Source organism: Physcomitrium patens, chromosome 26 (genome assembly GCF_059467195.1).
Source record: "Physcomitrium patens ecotype Gransden chromosome 26, ASM5946719v1, whole genome shotgun sequence".
In the NCBI taxonomy this organism is placed as follows: Eukaryota; Viridiplantae; Streptophyta; class Bryopsida; order Funariales; family Funariaceae; genus Physcomitrium; species Physcomitrium patens.
The window spans coordinates 9,915,586-9,933,779 of NC_143435.1; positions in this window are offsets into that span (position 1 = coordinate 9,915,586).

Sequence of the window (18,194 nt, forward strand, 5' to 3'; positions counted from 1 at the left end):
AGAATAGATGAGGCATTCAACCACATGATAATGGAGTTTCTAGCAACACAAGTCCTTTTTCCTTCCATTGCAATGTGAAGAATGTGAGTGACTAATCTTGAGGTTGTATCCTATCTGATTTCAATAGGCCTCTAATTAAACATGAGTTGCAGCAAGTAGGTCTTAGATGTTGGATAGGTGAGTGAAGTAAAAAAAAACTATACTTGTGCACATTAATGAAATAGTAAGTGGTCTAATATATTGCATTGTAATAAAGGATATGGATATTTTAATAAGAATATCATTAAATATAGGTTGATGAATTATATGTAAAATATATATTATTGGTTTTGAAATATTTAGTAAATGATAAATCTAATTTCTTTGATTTAAATACATTTATCTTTTATAATAGGAGAATGTGGTTATACTTGATAGTTACATGGAAGAATGAACATAGGCATAGGTATAAAAAGAATTTTGAATTGGTGTAATAAGTGATATTATTCTTTTTAGGTTTTTTTTATTAATTTATAGAAAATTAGAAATTATAAAAATTTGATGATGAATGAATATAATAAGTACTATTTGGTGTACCAAATGTAGAAATATATATTTTAATTAGTAATTATAATTCATGTAATATTTAAGTTGAAATTTGAAATAATAAAGATATATAGGAATATAGGTAAAATTAAGTGAAATGGAAAAATAAGTCCTATTTTTGATATAATTGATAGAACATAAAATTTAAAAAAGAATATAAGGTAGTTGAAAGTTATTATTAGAATTTATTACAAGAGATTTTGTTTAGTTGATTAGTCATATAGAAAATATTATTTTACTGGATGCTCTTTGAATCTTGGGTTGGTTTTTTTAATCAATCAAAAAATAGAAGCATTTAAAGAACTTCATATTATGATTATTAGTTTTTGAAGAATGTTTGTATCATATTGAATTATTATTTTAGTTGTGTATCAAAGTTTGAAAGGTAGATATTCTTGACTAGAAGACATTTAAGGTTTAGGATTATGATTGAAGATTTTTAATTGTTATATTAAATTTATTAATTGAAATAAAATAATTAAAATATATAAAGACATAAATTTTTGATTTAAAAAATATTTAAAAATAAAGGTTTATTTTTAGAATTATAGATTCAATTTTTATGATAGAAAATTGAATGGTTTGTAGAATAACATGGTTAAAAGGGTGTTTCATAAACATTCTTAAAATAACAAATAAATCTAATATGTAATTTTTTATAAGTAGTGAGAAGGTGAAATTGGATTTATTTTTTTATCAAGTCATTATGGAATATCTTTTGGAATTATCAAAGTGATATATCATCATGGTTTGGAGTTTTTTTTATGGATTGATATGTTAAGATCTTTAAGAACAACAGAAAAATATGAAAAAATATCAAGTATATACAGTATATTTGAAGAGAGTTGAGAAGAATGTGAAGTCTATAATAAAGAATTTAAAGTTTTATTGAAAAAAGAATATTCTTAAATAAAAATCAATGAGTTAATTTGTGCAAGAAAATTGATAATTTTACAAAGGTTTTTGATCATCTAAAAGCTTACATCAAATATAGATTGGAGATTAGGCTTTTATTGAATGAGTTCTATTTTATACTAAAAAAATCTTATTCTTTAGTAAAAAGTTATAAAAAACCAAATTAGTATGAAGAAGCTAACTTCTAATTGAATAACAAAGAAACTTTTAGAGAACTAGTTTCAGATTTAAAGTTTTGTTGTAATATAGCAAATGATATGCTTTTAAAGCATTATCCAAAATTGAAGATAACTTCTTTAATACTTTTAATATTCCAGCATGTTATAAAGTAAAAAAGAATATGGAATTTTTACAATGAAGGTTGATCCATGCAATTCAAGAAGAAGATTTTGAATATTTTGGATTGGTAAAGTATCTACTACAAAGAATAGAAGATTTGCTTTGCATAGAAGGTAAAGAATTAGATGGATTAAAACTATTATCAGACATGAAGAGTCTTAAAATCAAAAAACGCTTAAGTGAAGAAGTTTATAATAAAGTATATGAATAAAAGTGGTTAGAACTTGTATATGCAATTAAAAAGATAGATTTTATGTATAATAAGTTTTTTAAGACAAAGGTGAGCAATTTAGCAAGTTTAATCCATCTCAACTTGATAACTTATTATTTTGTAATGAAAAATAGTATCAATAAAAGTATTAAATTTTTTGAAGTAAAAGCCTAAAAATATCATATATACATTAAAAAAGAGTTAATAGAAAATAATTTGAATAATATATTGAAAGAAAAAAGAGAAATATCTTATATTCTTTTTATTGAAATTATGCATCAAATAGCAAAAAGTATGTGTTACTTGCATGATATGTAAATTATGCATCATAATCTAAAGCTTCAAAATATTTTGATTAATATTGTAGAGCCAAAGATTAATAATAAGATTTTTTAACATGCTATTGTGAAAGTGATTGATTTTGAAATATCCAAGATTGAAGTTGAAAGAAATCCAAAAGTTACAAAGAATAATCATATACATGAATGGATATTTTGTAAAGACATTGGATAGACAACATATTATCAAAGGCCTTAGAGATGGCAACTTCTATCTCATCAATTGTAAGAAGGTGAATAAAATTGAAATGGCCGAATTTGCTAAGTTTCAATAAAATTTAGACAAGTTTGGAATTTGGCATCAACAAGTTAATCATTTGAATGCCAAAAGCATGAAGGAGCTTCAATTGTCATGGACACAAAAATTGTCATGGATACAGAAATACAAGCTCGAGATCTAACAAGAAGTTCTAAAAGAACTCACAAGAACTAGAATAATTACATGAATATAAGAAGAACACTAGAGAGGTGAGCTAGAGCTCCAAGAGATGTGTTGTTGAGACTAAAGAACTCTTCAGCCTCGATTCCAATATATACTCTTATTTAGGAAGCTTCTCAAGCAACTTCTATCAACTATGAAATTTCTAGAAGGTTCTAGAAACTTGTCTCTAGAAGGTTCTAAAGACTATGTCTTTAACATCACCCCCTCCTTTAGCTTCGAGGTCTCTAAGAAGCAATGTTGTTGTTAATCAGTACCAATACAAGAAAATGAAAATCTGTCGTATAACGTCTGTTATGAACTCCAACTGTTGTTCACGAGGCAAGTGGTTCATCGGCCCTTGAAGCCAACGGTAGTGGCCCACGCCTTCAACTTCTGACTAAGCATGACCTTGCGTATCCTCGTTGTGAAATTGTCCTACAAACACACCTTCTGGTTGACCATCGTAAGCAGGCTCGATCTCCAATACAATCACCAGTGATCGGTTAATCGGTATCCTCTGTTGTCATCGTGGTATAGGTGATTCTTCATCTCAGGGTCGACTTTGTGAGCTAGTCAGTTGGAATAATCTGACTGGCATAGTATCTATCTCTTGGCTATCCATATCAGAAGATCAAACTATGGCTACTAAAAAAATTCTACTTTATCTTGGAGAAAATAACTACATCAAGTACGAATTTTGGTGGTGCTCTCCTCCTTTCTTATATTCTTGGGTGAGCAAGCTTCAGAAGGAAGCTATCGTCAAACCGAATTAGGTTTATGAAGATGTTATTGATGAAACTCCTGTACCTTTTGTGGCGCATTGGCAAGATTTTCACCTGGCTCCCACGTTCGCTCATTAATGTCGTAGTCGCACCAATGAACAAGATACTCTAATTTGCCCCACCTTCGCCGTGAATCCAGTACCTTTTTGACCTCGTATTCTTCGTGGTTCTCAATCTCAATACTAGGTGGCGGACATTGCACTCTTCCAAGAAAAGACGACTCTGAATAAGGCTCCAACAGAGAAACATAAAAGTCTGGATGTACCTTCATAGAAGCTGGTAATTCCAAACGGTACGCCATTGGATTGATTTGCTTCTGGATGATAAATGGTCCCAATCTTCGATAGTCCAACTTATCACATGGTCGCTTGGTCTTGATATTTCGTCGAAGAAGCCATGCTTTATCTTCAATTTTGAAAGTAAGTGCTTGATTCTGAAATCTATCTGCAGACGCCTTGTAGGATTCTTGAGCGGATTATAATTGAAGCTTCAACGTAGTTTGAAGCTTTGATAGTTGCTTCACAAATCCTTCAGCTGCTGGATTGTTATTTGTTGACGGACTCAATAAGTCAAGCTTTGGATGATATCCATAGTTGGAAAAGAATAGTGTGTATTGAGTAGATGCATGGAGGGTGTTGTTATATGCAAACTGAGCTAGCGATAGACATGCGGTCCAATCATCTTGCTAATAGTTGATGCTGCATCGTAAGTAATGTTCCAAGACTTAGTTCACCTGTTCCATTTGGCCGTCAGTTTGAGGATGAAAAATCGAAGAAAGCTTGATATCCACCTTCAGTATCTCAAAGAGAGATCTCCAAAACTTTGATACGAATTGGGTTCCTCGATCTGATATAATATCATCTGGTAGTCCATGATATCGATACACATTATCAAGAAAGAGCCTTGTTGTGACTTCACTAGATGATGTCTTCTTGCAAGGGATAAAGTGTGCCATCTTTGTAAGCCGATCTACCACGACAAAGATGCTGTCAAATGACTTCGATGATGGCAGGTCCGTGATGAAGTCCATAGAAACTAAAGACCATGGTCGATGTGGAATCGGTAATGGCTGTAGAAGTCCATAAAGGTAATTCTGAGGATTCTTGGATCTTGAATAGATGTCATAAGAGAGGACAAAATCTTTCACATCCTTCCACATTTGGGGCCACCAGAAATCTCAAGAAATAAGCTCCAAGGTCTTGTTGAATCCAAAATATCCCGCAACTAGAAAATCGTGGTGAGATTGAAGAACTCGGAGTCGTGTTGGTCCTTTTGGAATATACAACCGCTCTTCAAAGTATAAAAGATCTCTCTCCACCTTGAATTTGTCGTCATTGGCACGCTGCTTGATATCAATGGCTATTGAATCTTCAATGGTGACGACACGTACTTGGTTCAAGAAGTCAGCATCAATTGGCACAATAGTAGCGCAAAGCTGAAATTGCTCTGGCTTCAATAACATCATATATTGTTGATCAAACGGTGCTTCTCCAGCCTTTGGTATAAGATACAATCTCCTTGATAAGGCATCGGATAGTCCTTGCTACTTTCTAGGTCTATAAATGATAACAAAATCGAACCTAGATAGCGACATACTCCACCAAGCTTGACGTCGATTTAGTACTCGAGCCAACATGAAATATTCCAAATTCTTGTAATCCATGTATACGATCACTAGGTGTGTAGCTCCTTCAAGAAAGTGACGCTATTCTTGAAAAGAATCCACTATAGCAAGAAGTTCCTTATCGTAGATCTCATAATTGATTTCAGCAGCAGAGAACTTTCGAGAATAGAATGCAACCAGTTGGAGCTTCTTGTCTTCTTCCATTTGTGAAAGTACAACTCCCAAAGCAAAATCCGAAGCATCAGTTTCTAAATAAAAAGCCTTTGTAAAGTCTGGATGTACCAAGATTGGAGCCATAGTAAATGTCGTTTTCAGGTCCTGAAATGCCTTCTTCGTTAGAGGTCCCCATTCCAGCTTATCCTTGCATGTCAACTGAATGATAAGAGCAGCAATTTGAGAGTAATTCTTGATGAAGATTCGATAGAAGTTAGCAAAATCAAGAAAGCATTGTACATCTCTAACAGTCTTCGGAACCTCCTAGGATACGATTGCTTGCACCTTCTTGGGGTCCATCTTCAAGCCTTCTGTAGTCACAATGAAATCCCAAAAACTCCATCTCCATTTAGTGAAATAAACACTTCTCCAACTTGGCATATAGTTCTCGCTCGCGTAATTTTTCCAAGACCAAACGAATGTGCTTTTCATGCTCTTCTTCGTTTTTGGAGAATATCAAAATATCATTCAAGTAGATGACAATAAAATTATCAAGGTGCTTCCGAAAAATGTCATTTATTATATGTTGGAAGACCGCTAGAGCATTGATAAGACCAAAGGGCATGATATTATACTCAAAATGGCCATACCTTGTACGGAACGCTGTCTTCTACTCATCTCCTTCTTTGATTCGTACGAGGTTGTAAGCTCCCCTTAGATCAATTTTTGTAAAGATCCTTGCATATCCAAGTTGTTCTAAGAGACCAAAAATCAAGGATAACGGGTAACGATTCTTCTTTGTTACCTTATTGAGGCCTCGATAGTCCATGCGTATCCGCAACAAGCCATCTTTCTTCTTCACAAATAAGATGGGTGCCCCAGCTGACGATTTTGAATGACGGATGAAGTTCTTGGCTAGATTCTCATCATTGTACTTCCGCAACTTTGCCAACTCCGTCTGCGATAGATTGTAGATTGGACCAAAAGGCGGTTGTGTTCCTTCTTGCAAGTCTATGGCGCGATCATATGATCGGTGTTCCGGTAGTATGTCTGCATTCTTCTTTTGAAACACATCTTTAAAATCCTTATATTGCTCTGATATACTTGCTGTCGAGATCTTCTCTTTGGTAGTTGGAGCTGCATAAATGACAAACGGTGTGCCTTCCTTAGACGATCTTACAAACGCTCTTGCTCAAATGAATAAGGATTTCTCTATTCGAAGTTTTATACTAGGCTTGTTCTTAGGTGGTTTTGTCGAAAAGGTCATCTTCTGCAACCTCCAATCTATGGATGGGTTATACTTTTATAACCAGGAAAGACCAAGAATAATACGATTTGATGGAGTTCTAATAATATTAAAAATAATATAACTACTATGGTCCTTAAACGTCACTTCTATAGGTTCTGATTCATAGATGACACTACCAGATAATAAAGGTCACCTATTTATGACCTCAACGTGAACATGTTTGGATTTTTGTACTAAAGGGATTTTATGACGCTTCACAAATTCTTCGTCTAAGAAACAAGCAGATGCTCTTGAATCTAATAATGCTAAGGTTCTCATTTTTTGAGGGCCAATAAACAAAGGGATTATAAAGCAAAGGTCAAGTTGAGCGGAAAGAAAGGAACTTAGTTGTTATTGCAATATTTCACTATCCAGCCGAACGGTTCCTATTGTGGCTGGGCATCCTCATTTTCTTGAACAAATATATTTTGGTCCTAATAATGTGTCGATTTTGCTTTTTGGGGCATTTTCCAACTTTGTGGCTTTCTTCATCGCAATACAAGCATAGACCTTCTTCCATACGCCACTTTTTTTCTTCTAGAGTAAGGGATTTGACATGTACCGCATCAATTTGCATGTCTTCTACCTCTGAATGTGAATTCATACTGCATGCCGATATAGTTGGGGCGTGGCGAACCATATGTTGTCTTGAACATTAGTCTTGGCGACATTGGAATAGGTGATTATCGCACTTCACAGCTTAGCTAATAGCTTCGTTGAGCGTTTGTGGATCAGGAAGAGTTAACAGCAAATCCTTCACATCATCCCTTAAATCCCAATAGAATTGACTCATCAATACTTCTTCATCCCAATTGATGTTGCATGCTAATTACTAGAAATTCGATGCATAGACTGATGTAGAGCGCATCCCTTGTCGTAGTGACCGGATCTTTGTTATAACCCATTGAACCTTATTGTGTTCACCAAATGCTTCCACAAACGCCTCCAAAAAGGTTTCAAAGTTGTTTAGTATGGACGGTCATTTCTCAAACAAAGGAGCAAACCATGATAGAGCTTGTCTTGTAAGTAAGGTTCTAACAAGCCCAACACGTGACTCCTCCATTGGATAGCGTTCAGGCCGTAAAATTATTATCAACCTGATTTGACTGACGAATCCTCGAAACTTGGAATGCATACCATCGAACTTGTCCGGAAGGCTAACTCGGGGTTCTTTATATTGTAAAACCAGCGGTACTTGTCGAACCTGAGGCAAAATTGCTTCTCCAAGTGTAGAAGTTTGAGGCTGGTGCAACCTAGATTGTGCCATTCCAAATGTTCCAACATTATGAAGCCTTGCCATGACTCCTTCAATCTTTGCAGTTCTTTGTGATAACGTAGCGAGGGCATTCATGATAGCATCCAACTTGGACTCCAAATTTTTTGTCATACTAATGTCATGGCTTTCGGCCATTCTAAGCGAAGGATAGAAATGACTCTACAAGAAGATAATATTGGTTTAGAGGAGGGTACTCCGCAACCTCTAAAGCGCCTTAAGAGCTTCAAGGAAAGGGGTAATCTACTCTCTCCAAGAAAAATAAGACTCCAATATTGTAACAAAAGAAGTATCAGTTTAGAGGAAGGTAATCCGCAACCTTTAAAATGCTAGTACACCTTCAAGCAGAGGAGTAATCCACATTCTAATGAGGAAGAAACTAGCTCTGATATCTGAGGTGAGTGCAATCTCGACAAACTATCACGGACACAAAAATTATCACGGACACAAAAATACAGGCTCGAGATCTAACAAGAAGTTCAAGAAGAACTGGCAAGAACTAGATTAATCAGATGAATATAAGAACAACACCAGAGAGGTGAGCTAGAGCTCCAAGAGATGTGTTGTCAGGACTAAAGAACTCTTCAGCCTCGATTCCAATATATACTCCTATTTAGGAAGCTTCTCAAGCAACTTCTACCAACTAGAAAGCTTCTAGAAGGTTCAAGAGACTTGCTTCTAGAGGGTTCTAGAAACTTTTCTCTGGAAGGTTCTAAGGACTATGTCCCTAATATCAATCTATGGTAAGTAGCTTGGCTCTATGTCAATTCAATCACAATGCCATAACACTTGTGAAAGTTGTATCCAAAGCAAACAATAAAACACTTTATTTTCAAGAAGAATTGCAACATGTACTAGCAAATTGTTGGAAAATGTCTATTGTGATGTTTGTGGATCAATGAAGATACCATCAATTGGAGGAATAAGGTACTTTACCATATTTATTGATGATTTTTCAAAAAAATTGTGGATTTACATCATTTAAGGTAAGAGTAAGTATTTCTCAAGATTTAAGGAGTTTAAGATATTTGTAGAAAAAGAATGTGAGTATAAGATCAAAGTGTAGTACATAGACAATGGAAGTGATTATATGTCAAAGAATTTTGATGATTTTTTAAAGATTTGAGGCATTACAAAATAAACCTCTATTCCTTATATTTTACAACAAAATGGAGTTGATAAAAGAAAAAATTATACCACTGTGGAGATAGTAAGGAATATACTTCATGTATAAAACTTTGGACATAAATATTGAGCAAAAATTATAGTTACAATAGTATATACAAAGAATAGGTGCCTTACAAGTATACTTACATCAATGACTCTACAAGAAGCTTCAAATCGTAAAAAACCTTGTGTTTTTCATATATGAAGAATTTTGGATGTATTGCTTATGCAAAGATACAAGATTGTATGAGATCCAAACTTGATGGAAAAAGATATAGAATATGTGTTTTTTGGATATTATGAAGGTACCAAGGCATATAAACTTATATATTTAAAAACCAAGAAGATTATTAAGAATCATGATGTAGAATTTTTGGAGCATAAGAGTACTTGTGAGCATTTGGAGATATATCCAAGTAAAAGTAATGGTGTGTTTGTGGATACATCTCTAATTCTAGCAAAAAAAGAAAAAGAAGATGGTAACAATGAAGATGGTGGAAGTATGAGTGAAGATGAAGAATCAAAGAAGGTAGATCAAAGTGTATCTATAATTGCTAGAATTAGCAATAAAAATAATCAAGATATTGAAGATGATGATGATGAGGAATATCAACTATTAAGTATGAACAGAAAAGCTTCAAGAAAGAAGAAGATTGCAAAAGACCTTGGAATATAAGAAGGTAAATCTTCATTAAATGAAAGAAGATGTTATTTGAGAGATAGAAAAAAACTTAGTGAATGATAGAAGGATTATATCTTTTTTCAAGTAAATATAAAACATGCCAATGTTACACTCTTTTTTAATTAATTGAACTTGTGTAATGTATTGAAGTCCACAGATGTTATGAAGTAGGAGAATGCCATGGAAAAAGAATACAAATCACTCATGGATAATGGAATATAGAAAAGGATTCAACTTCTACAAAATCAATCTTCAATTGATTATAATTAGGTATTTAGAACCAAGAAGGATGCAATGAATATTATTGTGAGATATAAAGCTAAATTAGTTGTCAATATCAAGTTGCTAGTGTTTATTGTAATGAAAAATTTATTTTTGTGGCCGAATTCAACACTATTAGAACCATTTTGGTAGTCAAGGCAACAATAGACTTGGAAATGCATTAAATGAATGTAAAGACAAATTTTTTGAATAGAAGCTTAGTAAAAGACATCTATATGGATTAATTTAAAGGATTTGTTGAAGAAAGCAAATAACATATTTTTTATAAGTTAAAAAAAAACTTCTATGGATTCAAGCAAATATGAAAGGTATGTTACCAATATTGTCGTATTATGTAAAGTCTTGCTTAAAAATGCATCGAGCACCTGACTATGGAAGGTAGAATAGAAATTATAACAACAAAATCTTAATTCTAATGAAATATCAAATAATTCTAATAAAACCCTTAATAATACTAAACGAGCTTTAGTCAAATTCAAAAGAAATCTTAAAAGAATTACAAAAGAAATAATAAAAAATCTTAAAAGATTTCAAAAGAAATCTATAATAAACCTTAAAAGAATCTTTAAGAAATCCAATAGAAATATTAAAATAATCAAAAATATATATTACATAAATTTTAATCAAGTTTCAATTTAATCCTAATTGAAATCCTAATAGACTTCAATCAAACCTTAGATCAAATCTTAAATCTTAAGTAAACATCAAATCCTAAATCAAATCCTAAGATAAATTAGAATCTTAATATCTACTAATTAAACCATTGATCTAGCTTGAAAATTTACATATCTCTCAATCTCTTAGTTAAAAAATAGTATACAAAATTTAAACACAATAGCACTTACCAAATAGAAGAAAAATCCTAAAACTCGCTTGGGTATTGGCTAGCCTCTTATTTCAATCTGAATGTTGAACTTCTAGTGCCAATATCTCCTTTTTAAACCATTCAATTGTTTTCAAATTTTACAAATGTGTAGAAAATTAAGTCTATCATCTTTATATATAAATTTTACTCTAATCCAACTAGTAGATTACTGAAGATCTTAGAAGTCCTAATTGCCCCTCAAAGTTCATTTTCCAAGACCTCAACCTACTTAAAATTCAATAACCTTCAATTCAATTGTTTGATCAAGCTCAAACTTATAAAATTTACTTTAAATTTTTTTTCATAAGTCCTTAAAATTTGAACTATAGATTTACTATCAAACTTATAAAATTTTCTTATAAATATAATATCTTTTTTATTTCACAAATTCTAGAATCATCCAAAACAATTGTGACTTTACAAAGCTCTTACAAAGTCATTACATACTCAAATTATTCAAAATCAATGCTTAAAAAAATCTTATCAAGTTTGCTCTCAAATCTTATACTTCGATCTCCAAAAAAATTCCAAAGTTGCTATAGGTGCCTAGTTTTGTGCCTCGAGGTCTGATTTCAACCTAGGTTGATAATTAGTCCTTTTTAGGTATCAAATTTTACACTTTTGATTTAATTTTTACTAAAATCAACTCTTAATTTCTTTATATGTATGTTCATATTCTTTAATTTTCTAATCTACTTTATTTTGTCTTATTTATGGCCTTACAAAGCAAGTAGAAGCTTAGTTTGTAAAAAGATAGCATTTATAACTTTATTTTTATTTTTATTCGACTATTGTTTATTTTTTAAGATAATGTTTTAAAATATTTGAAATAAGATCTTCTATAATATGTTAATTTTTTCAACTTTTTCACCTATTAGTCATATTACATCATAACAATGTATTGATACATTCTTTGTGAATGAAAGATTTGAAAGAAGTAAGACTGATCATTCTATGTATGTGATATAATCAATTGAATTTATATTGATTGTCATTCTCTATATTGATGATTTGATTATCTTAACCGATATTTTGAAGATGATAGATTGATTGAAGGTAAAGTTAAAAAAGAAGTATGAGATGAGTGATTTGGAAAAGCTTTACTATTATTTAGGAATGGAGTTTGTGAAAGATTGTACTAAAAAGACTATTATAATGAATCAAAGCAAGTACATTAAAGAGGTATTGAAACAATTCAACATAGAAGAGTGTAAGCCTATAAGTACATCCTTGGAAGCCAATTTGAAGTGATAAAGCTTACAGATGTAGAGTTTGTTGACGTTGAAGATCAAATGCAAGATATTCCATATAAGATTGCAGTAGGCTCACTTATATATATAATGGTTGGTACAAGGGTAGATCTTAGATTTGGAGTAAGTATTAAGAGCTAACACATATCAAAGGCTAGACCAATCTATTGAACAACCATTAAAAAGATCATGAGATAGTTAAAAGGTATTTTATATTTGAAATTATATTTTGAAGGTAATAACATTATTTTCTATGATTATTGTGATGTGGATTAGATTGGAGATCCAAATGATAGAAGGTTGATAAAGAAATATATATTTTTTATTGAAATTAAAGCTATTTTATAGAATTATAAGAAACAACCTATAATTATAAGGTCAACAATGGAAGCGGAGTATATGACAACAAGCCATAGTGCAATGGAAGCAATATAGCTAAGACAACTTTTAGATTTTATTAGAGTTGTATCAATGGAAGCAACTTCAATGGACTAACAATTAAAGATGACTTGTATTTACAAAGAATTCAAAGTATCATTTAAGGACCAAACATATGAACATTGAATATCACTTTATAAGAGAAAAGATTAAAATGGGAGTGATTGATATAAAGTATTATGCAACAGAAGACATGCTTGATGATTTGTTGATAAAGGCATTAATAAAAGATAGACATCTTATGTTGACAAAAGCATTAGAATTAAAAGCCTTTGACCAATAGCAAAATAGAAGTATTAAAGTAAGTAAGTAAAAGTAAAAGTAGAATAAGTTATATTGTAGAAGATATTATCTTAAGTAGATTGTTATTAATTAAAGCTTTGACTTTTAATATATAAAAAGGCCTACAGATAAGATAGATGAATGGACAAAGGATCTTAAAGGTATAGAAGATATGCTATACGCATATTTTTATAGTAGATAAAATAGCTATAGATAGTCTTAGTAAAATGTTGGATATATTCATCAAAAGATGAAAGTTATCTATTAGGGCAACAATCACCACTTATAAGTAATAGATGTTGAAAGTAAGAGATATCTTATTCCATACTCTCTTTATGTGCAACCTTGTTGATGCTTTGTCTTCGTGATTTTAAAATTCTTTTTATTCAATAGAATATTAATATCATATTATATTTATAATTAAATTTTGATATAAATTTATAAGAACATATAAAATTATATTTATTATAAGAAATTTCTTATATTTTAATATATTAAAAAAATACATAAGATCAAAAAATAAAATAATATAATATAAACTTCATCTTACATACAATATTCTTCAAGATCTACATTACACATAATAGAGGCAAAAAATAATGAAAATCAACTTATATATATAAAATATAGCCAAAATTGTAACATTATTTATATATTATATATTTTTATCTTTATTTTACAAAAGTATGATACATATTGTCATATTGTAATATAACTATATGATAAAAATATAATCAAAAATAAATTTCTAATCAATATTTAATCATCTTAGTCAATATTAATTCAAAACACTTAAATATGGCTTTTATAAAAACCTCTTATTTTATTTCTTGTCTTAATAGCTAGTAGATTAAAGGTTGATTATTATTTTATATTCTATACTATAGATTTTTTTTAGTATCTTAAAAAGGCTATAAATTAATAAAAATATAATAAAAGAAGTAAATAATTAATATGATTTATATTAAGATTAATTTGAGGATAAGGTCGGATAAAAATCTCTTAGAATAGGTTGGATTGATATCCAAGGATCGACCATTTGTAGAACAGGATTGAAATCAGACCTTTAGCTACTAAAATGGCTACCTAGGGCAAAGTAGGAGGAGATTCAAAGTTCAATGATTGAAATATAAGGCTTATTTTTGTAGGGTTTGGAATGAGTTTATAATTATTATTCAAATTTAGGATTTCTATCAATTACTTGGAATTTATGCAATACAATTAGGGCTAGCACTCTTGGCTAGTTTGTACAATTAAACTCACATCTATAGTTTAAAATTTGATAGTGCATAGTTGATTGGATGTGCTAAATATGTATAATTTTTTTTTTATTAATCTAATTATGTAGTTAAGAGGTATCTAGATTTTGGTACAAGAAGATATTAGAAGTTGGTAATTTGAGGTCCAATAGGATATCTATGATATCTAAAGATCTATAAAACAGACCAAGGTAAAATTTGGCATGGTCTTAAATGACTTTAAGATCAAGCTACAAACCGATTTTGAGTTGAAGTTGATTGTTGAAGAAAGAGAAGTTGCTATTGGAACATCTATATTAACTTTTAAGTTGGCAACTAAGTAACATTAATGTAGTTTTTGGACTTTTTCTTACAATATGTAAGTTGAATTGGATTGAATTTTTCTAAGCATATTGGAGACTTATAATGGTATTTATATATATAATTTTACATTGAGTGGATAGTCAGATATGGAGTTATAGCTTACTAAACTCATTGACTAAGATTAATACTTACAATAAGAAATTAAAATTATCTAATAATAAAAGTAATAAGGCAATTGGAATTTATATATAATTGAGATTATTAAAAAAATTATTTTTGAGTACTTTGTATTAGCTTTAAGTACTTTTGAATTAAAATTCAAATTGTATTACTCTTACATAGGTAAAACTTATTATAATTTCTTAGATATTTATAAAATACAACTTCACCTTCCACAATTAGATGTCTAGTACATTTTTAAATAAGACAATATGTATTACAATATAAGTGGTGAATCCAATATGAAGGATTACAGTGGAAGGTGTTGAATTGCATTTGTGGTTATTTAGAATTGATAGCATAAGAAGGCAAGAAAGTTGAATATAAAGGTTTTTGATGAAACTTTAGATAGAGCTTTGGATAGATCTTCAAAAGGATTTTCTATTAGTGGTCAAAGTATGTATTTTGATCTAAATATTACAAATATATTTCAAGTATTTATATTATTTTTGCAATAGTAACATAGCAATGATTACAAAGAGGCTTTGGCAACCAAAGCATTGTAAGTAGTAGTTAATAAAATTGACCAATTTGATAGAAGAGATATTTCAAAGTATTTGAGATATTATGTACATAAAATGGAATTGAATCAGGTTTTTGAAAAAAATAAGATTGAGCTATTTGAATTTGCTATAATACTAAAGATAAGAAAATATGTTAAATCAATTATAAAGTATTTTCGAGATTTATAGAAGATATTTTTATATGCATTAAAAAAAATGCTTTTTAGAATATAGTGATTGAATTATGAAGAAATCATTTTTAAAATAGGTTGCATAATCTAATAAGAATTTACAAGCTATAGAGCTTTTGAAAGAATTTGAAAGGTAATATTCTTGACTATTAAAGATGGAAAAATCAACTATAGAGCCAAAGAAGGTTGAATTTTTTCTTTGAGCAACTGATAAAAAATTGCAAGGAAAGTTGGAAATTCTTCTTAAAGATATAAAAAAAGATGAAGAATTGACAATAAAATTGAAAGAAGTTGAAGATGGTGTGGACTTACTTAAAAAGAGAGAAAAGAGAAGAGAAAAAAGCTGGATTGGAATTCAAGGAATTAGATAAGTACCTAAAATTCAAGTACTTACTTTACGATCAAAAGTACCTATTATCCAACCTTCAAAGACTACATCAAAATAAGAAGACATAGAACTTAAAAAAATCATATATGAGATGCAAGATCTTCAAATCAAGCTTGTAAGACTTAAAGAAAAGACTTCTACAACAAGTTCAAAGACTATTTTTAAGCAAAGATACATACAAAGATGTATTTAGTATGATAATAATTTTTATTTTTAAAAAAATTGTGACAAATTTAATAAAATAGTATAATAAGGTATTATTTTTTGAAAAGATGGAAAGGTGGCATTAAAGAATATTGATAATCTTCTTCAAATAAAATTTGATAAGGGAGGTATCATGGACATACAACTAAAGAAGGTTCAAGAAGATTCTAGGAGGTTCTAAAAGGTTTTGAAAAGGTTCTTGTAGATCCTAGAAGATTCTAAAAGTTTTCAGTAGATTATAAGAAGGTTCCAAAAGTTTCCAATAGATTCTAAGAAAGTTTTAGAAGGTCATAAGAGATCTTGGAAGGTTCTAGGAGGATTTAGATGATTTAGGAAGTTACCAAAGAAAGATCTTAAGCTTGTTTTATTTCCAAGCGTCATGGAAACTTCTCAAGAAGCTTCTTAGGACCTAGTATATATAAGAGTCAAGGTTGAGGGGATCTTTAGTCTTCACAACTTACTTCTTGTGGTTTATTCAAGATCTTCTTACCTTGTATCCAGTTATTCTTCTAATGTTGAGGTAATTTTATTTCTTGGTCTTAAATCCTTATCTTGTATACAGTCACTAACAGTTTGTCAAAATTACCATAAAATAATATAAGAAGCTTATTCTTTCTTCACAGAGAGTGAATTATTTTTCTTCTTAGAAGTATTATAATATTCTAGAGATTACAAATTACCCTCCTTTATATTAATATTATTATTTTTTTAATATTCTTTTGATTTTTTTTTAATACTATAGATCATTTTTTTTATTTTATTTTTTTTTCTTTTTTCTTTTGAATGCCTATGTTTCTCTGTTTTTTTATCATAGAAGGTAGAAAAGTCAATATGATAGACTCTAAAAGGATCAAGTTAGATTCTATAATTAATGCTCTTGAAGTATTGAAGATGAAGATAGAGACTTTGTTGAAGCAAAATGAAGAACTATATATGACCATATATAATAGTCAAGGAGCTGGAATGCCTCAACTACCTTTATTAAATGGCAATAGAGGTTCCAAATTCTCAAACGACTCTATCTGCTTCAACAAACATGGGAGGTGCATCTACTTAAGGCAATGATTTGATAACAATAATAACAAAAGAACCAATGATCAGCCTTTCGAAATAGTTCAATGGCACCTACTCAAAATTTCGTGGCTTTGTAAATCAAGTACAATTAATCACCTTCTACTTCAACAATATTCTATTGAAGCATTTCATATTGGTTTGGTTGGAACCTTGCTCTCAAGTCAAGCTTTAGCTTGATTCGCTCTATTATTTCTAAAGAATTCTTTTATATTATATAATTTTGAAGCATTTTTGGTAGCATTTGGTGAACATGATAAGGTTCGTTCTTCAATAATTAAAATTTGAAGCCTTCAATAAAGAACATGTTCTACATCAACATATGCCTCAAATTTTTGACAATTAATATGTGATATAAATTGAAGAAAAAATATGTTGATGAGACAATTTTATTGGAGATTAAGAGACAATATGAAGGACTTATTATTGTCTATGCCAGATCCTCAAACACTCAATGAAGCCATTAGTTAAGCTATGAAGTGTGATAACCATTTATTTCAATGATGACAAGATAAATGTTCTTTAATTACGCCATAAGTATACACCAATTATTTTATAACTTCTTTACTATCCAATTCTAATGAGCATTTGGAAGCAAAAGATATGCAGATTGATAGAGTTTACTTCAAACATCTTTCTGAGCAAGAAAGAAAGCATCAAAGAGAACTTAGCCTATGCTTTTATTATAGAATTTTTTTTTGCAAGATTGATAATTGTTCAAAGAAATTCTAGCATATATATCAAATGACGAGTGTGGCCACATCATCAAAAGCTTTGTAAGAAAACGAGGGTGTTTAGCTATAGTAGGTATTACGTGATTGGATTCTTTATTATCACAAATCAAAAAAAGTCTTGTACTCTCTATCAATCCTTCTTGTTGTTTTATTATACTTGTATAGTTAGGAGTCACAAAACTAAAGTGTCATAAATAACTTGATTTGGAAGCTTTTGCATGTTTTATTAACAAAGAATTTTTTAAATCACACAAAATCTGTATGGTCAAAAAATCCAAAGCCATACATACAGAAGTAGTAGATGGTCGATCTTTATCCTCTAGAGATGTCATTTATGAGACAATTCCATTAGAAATAATCTTTGACAATCTTAGCAATCAAGTAGTATTCAACATCATTACATCACCATTAAGTCCAGTCATTTTAC